Source organism: Terrapene carolina, unplaced genomic scaffold (genome assembly GCF_002925995.2).
Source record: "Terrapene carolina triunguis isolate 2854851 unplaced genomic scaffold, T_m_triunguis-2.0 Scaffold96, whole genome shotgun sequence".
Taxonomy (NCBI): domain Eukaryota; kingdom Metazoa; phylum Chordata; order Testudines; family Emydidae; genus Terrapene; species Terrapene triunguis.
The window spans coordinates 9,869,074-9,874,109 of record NW_020664447.1 but is presented as its reverse complement, the minus strand read 5'-3'; the positions used below and the strand labels follow the sequence as shown (position 1 = coordinate 9,874,109).

Sequence of the window (5,036 nt, the reverse complement as noted above, 5' to 3'; positions counted from 1 at the left end):
CGTGTATGGGGATGGAGCGGAAATCCTCCAGGGACATCTCCAGAAAGCTCTCCTTCATGTACTCCCAAAGCCTTTGCAAAAAGTTTCTGGGGAGGGCTGCCTTATCCCGTCCGCCATGGTAGGACACTTTACCACGCCAGGCCAGTAGCACGTAGTCTGGAATCATTGCATAACAAAGCATGGCAGCGTATGGTCCCGGTGTTTGCTGGCATGCAGACAACATCCATTCCTTATCGCTCTTTGTTATCCTCAGGAGAGTGATATCATTCACGGTCACCTGGTTGAAATGGGGCGATTTTTATTAAGGGGACATTCAGAGGTGCCCCTTCCTGCTCTGCTGAACAGAAATATTCCCCGCTGTTATCCACGCGGTGGGGGGGAGGAGTGAAGTGACCATCCCAGAGAATTGGGTGTGTGGGGGAGGGGAGTTAGTTGGGTTTGTGCTGCATGTTAAACCTGAAATCGCAGCCCCTCCTTTTACATTGCAAACCCATTTTAAATGGCCAACCAAACGGGTGCTTGGTATGGGAAATGAGGGCAGTACTGTTTGAAACCATTCCCACATGTTAAGAAGGTTAAAAAAGCCCAAAGACTGTATGTCTTACCATGGCTGCCTGCAAGCTGAAATCTGTGTCCTGGCACTGCGTGAGTGATCTCTCACACCAAACCAGGAGACTCTCAATATAAGAGGAAAAATGCGACCTTGTAACGAAAGCACATGTGCTGTGTGATGTTGTGAACAGCAAAATCTAACGTGAAAGAGTGTACCCATTGTTCTCTAAAATGTATCTTTTTTAACCACCTCTCCCTTCTCCACCAGCTGCAAATCTTACTCCTTCGCAGAGGCTAGTGAATATTCGAAGAAGGAAGCGAAGGACGCGTGACGAAATGTTTACTGAACTACAGACTGCCTCCCACGCTGACAGAGCACAGCAGAATGCGTGGAGGCAGTCAATGACTGATTTTAAAAAAGCCCAATATGAGCGAGAGGAGAGGTGGCGTGCTGAATCGCGGGCTGAAGAGGAGAAGTTGCGTGCTCAAGAGGAGAAGTTGCGTGCTGAAACGCGGGCTGAAGAGGAGAGGTGGCGTCAACTTGTACTCAGAAAGCAAGAGTCGATGCTCCGGCTGCTGGAGCATCAAAGTGATATGCTCCTGCGTATGGTTGAGCTGCAGGAAAGGCAGCAGGAGCAGAGACTGCCGCTACAGCCCCTCTGTAACCAACAGCCCTCCTCCCCAAGTCCCATTGCCTCCTCACCCAGACGCCCAAGAACACGGTGGGGGGGCCTCCGGCCACCCAATCACTCCAGCCTAGATGATTTCCAGTGCAATAAGTTTTAAAGTTTTAAAGTGCACTGTGTCTTTTTCCTTCCCTCCTCCCCCACCCATCCAGGCCTACCTTTGCAATTATCCCCCTAGTTGTGTGCTGAATTAATAAAGAATGCATGAATGTGAAGTAACAATGACTTTATTGCCTCTGCAAGTGGTGCTCGAAGGGGGGAGGGTAGTAGGGGAGGGTGGGGTGGTTGGTTTGCAGGGAAGTAGAGTTAACCGGGTGGGGGGGGGGTGGAGGGTTCACCAAGGAGAAACAAACAGAAGTTTCACTCCGTAGCCTGGCCAGTCACAAAACTGGTTTTCAACGCTTCTCTGATGCGCACCGCGCCCTGCTGTGCTCCTCTAACCACCCTGGTGTCTGGCTGCGCGTAATCAGTGGCCAGGCGATTTGCCTCAACCTCCCACCCCGCCATAAATGTCTCCCCCTTACTTTCACAGATATTGTGGAGCGCACAGCAAGCAGCAATAACAATGGGGATATTCTTTTCGCTAAGGTCTGAGCGAGTCAGTAAGCTGCGCCAGCGCGCTTTTAAACGCCCAAATGCACATTCCACCACCATTCGGCACTTGCTCAGCCTGTAGTTGAACAGGTCCTGACTACTGTCCAGGCTGCCTGTGTACGGCTTCATGAGCCATGGCATTAAGGGGTAGGCTGGGTCCCCAAGGATAACGATAGGCATTTCAACATCCCCAATGGTTATTTTCTGGTCCGGGAAGAAAGTCCCTTCCTCCAGCTTTCGAAACAGAAGAGACTGCCTGAAGACGCGAGCATCATGTACCCTTCCCGGCCAGCCCACGTTGATGTCGGTGAAACGTCCCTTGTGATCCACCAGGGCTTGCAGCAGCATTGAAAAGTACCCCTTGCGCTTTATGTAGTCGGTGGCTTGGTGCGCCGGTGCCAAGATAGGGATATGGGTTCCGTCTATCGCCCCACCACAGTTTGGGAATCCCATTGCAGCAAAGCCATCCACTATGGTCTGCACGTTTCCCAGAGTCACTACCCTTGATATCACCAGGTCTCTCATTGCCCTGGCAACTTGGATCACAGCAGCCCCCACAGTAGATTTGCCCACTCCAAATTGATTCCCCACTGACCGGTAGCTGTCTGGCGTTGCAAGCTTCCACAGGGCTATCGCCACTCGCTTCTCCACTGTGAGGGCTGCTCTCATCCTGGTATTCTGGCGCTTCAGGGCAGGGGAAAGCAAGTCACAAAGTTCCATGAAAGTGCCCTTACGCATGCGAAAGTTTCGCAGCCACTGGGCATCGTCCCAGACCTGCAACACGATGCGGTCCCACCAGTCTGTGCTTGTTTCCCGGGCCCAGAATCGGCGGTCCACGGCATGAACCTGCCCCAGTAACACCATGATTTCCACATTGCTCGGGCCTGTGCCTTGTGAGAGGTCCATGTCAATTTCCTCATCACTATCGTCGCCGCGCTGCAATCGCCTCCTCCTCAGCTGGTCCTGGTTTTGCTTTGGCATGTCCAGGAGGCTCTGCATATACTCCAGGACAATGCGCGTGGTATTCATAGTGCTCATAATTGCCGCGGTGATCTGAGCGGGCTCCATGATCCCAGTGCTGGCTATGGCGTCTGGTCTGAAAAAAGGCGCGAAAGTAGTATCTGACGGACCAGTGGAAGAAGGGAGGGAGGGAGAGAGGGAGGGAGGGAGGGGCGAGTGACGACATGGCGTACAGGTACAGGGAATTAAAATCAAGAAAGGTGGCTTTGCATCAGGGAGAAACACAAACAACTGTCACACAGAATGCCCCCCCCCCAAAGATTGAACTCAAAAGCCTGGGTTTAGCAGGAGGGAGGGGGGAAGCAAATGAATACAGAATAAATCTATTTTTTACATCTTAAGACGACGGTGCAGCGTGACTGATAGCCCTTGGCATTTTCTGGGTGCTTGGCAGCAAATACTGGGCGCTTGGCAGTTAGCCTTCAGGTCTATTGCACCATCTGATACCCACTGCAGTATGACAACGACGGATACCAGTCATAATATACTATCTTCTGCCCAAAAGGCAAGGGGTTGCTGCTGTGTAGCAATCTAGCCCCACGTCTGCCAGCCCCATGTCTGCCAGCACCCAGATCGCCATCGGCCTCTTCTGGGTGCTTAGCAGACAATACTGGGCACTTGGCAGAAAATAGCATACTACGACTCTGCTAACGTGCAATGATCCAACAGGGCGCATGGCAGAAAATAGCATACTACGACTGATAACCATCATTGTCTGCCCGGGTGCCCATGATCGACAGCCACTGCAGTACGACGACGACGGTTACCAGTCGTAATAAACCATCTTCTACCAAAAGGCAAGGGGCTGGTGCAATGCAGCCCCACGGCTGCCAGCCCCACAGCTGCCAGCACCCAGATTGCCAATGAAGGCTACCAGTCATGCTGCACCGTCTACTGCCAAAAGGCAGTAAGCTGCTGCTGCTGTGTAGCAATGCAGTCCCACGTTTGCCGGCACCCGGAAGACATATGGTGACGGTGAGCTGAGCTGAGTGGGCTCAATGCTTGGCGTGGTATGTTGTCTGCACAGGTAACCCAGGTAAAAAGGCGCGAATCTATTGTCTGCCGTTGCTGTGACGGCGGGGGAGGGGCCTGACGCAATGTACCCAGAACCCCCCGCGGCACTGCTTTGCATCATTCGGGCATTGCGATATCAACCCATAATTCCAATGGGCGCCGGAGACTCCGGGAACTGTGGGATAGGTACCATAGTGCAATGCGCTGGAAGTCGACGCTAGCCTCGGTACTGTGGACGCGGTCCGCCGACTTCATGCACTTAGAGCATTTTATGTGGGGACACACACAATCGGCTGCATACAACCGGTTTCTATAAAACCGGCTTCTATAAATCCGACCTAATTTTGTAGTGTAGACATACCCTATGATTGTTCATTCTGAAAGCCCACATAGGCTTTTGACAGAAACACCAACATACTATTTGATTTCAAAAGCATATTAGCCACACTTTGTTTTATTCTAGATTGTAACTGCTTATTATTTCATACTATTATGAGAGAGAGACAAATTCATAATATTCTGGTTTGTGCCCATACAGTGAATCTCCAAATGTAAAGTGGTTTGTCCAAAGGTTTTGCTGAAAGTTTACAAGCCTTTCTAGCCAAGCAGGATCCAGTGCTAAGTGAAATGAGTAAAACTTGGTTGAGTTACTGTTTTGTGCTGACCCCATGTTAAACATGTAGCTCTGTATAGTTGTTTGCACAGAACCACATGGAACTTAGCAGTTTCCTTGACTGAGTTTCATGTTGAATTCTTTTGAGATTCCTTCAGACCTGAAACTCAGGAAGTGCAAACCCCACCAAACCAAAGCATTAAGAGATTTGTTTTTACAAACTTAGCACATATATTACAATTGGAATGATACAGAGAAGATTAGCCTGGCCCCTGTACAAGGATAACATGCAAATTTGTGAAGTGTTTCCCAAACTTCTGAATTTCGTGCAGCTCTGAGTCTAAGTGATCAGCTGTACGGTTTTGCAGATCTCAACAGAAAGGGTGTGTCAAAGTGGCAGCAAGAGTAAATCCAGGGCCGGCTCTAGGCACCAGCACTCCAAGCATGTGCTTGGCGCGGCACTTTCCAAGGGGCGGCACTCCGGCCCTTTTTTTTTTTTTTGCTTGAGGCGCAAAAAGCCGGGAACCGGCCCTGGCCAGAGCCCTGCTGCTGGAGAC

The 5,036-nt window shown here is 50.9% G+C and overlaps 1 non-coding gene across 1 annotated transcript; it reads left to right on the top strand.

Moving 5' to 3' along the window:
* Positions 1 to 4,689: 4,689 nt before the first annotated feature.
* On the top strand, positions 4,690 to 4,796 carry LOC112108639. Its single transcript, XR_002908257.1, has one exon. It is a non-coding gene; the product is annotated as a U6 spliceosomal RNA (small nuclear RNA).
* Positions 4,797 to 5,036: the final 240 nt, after the last annotated feature.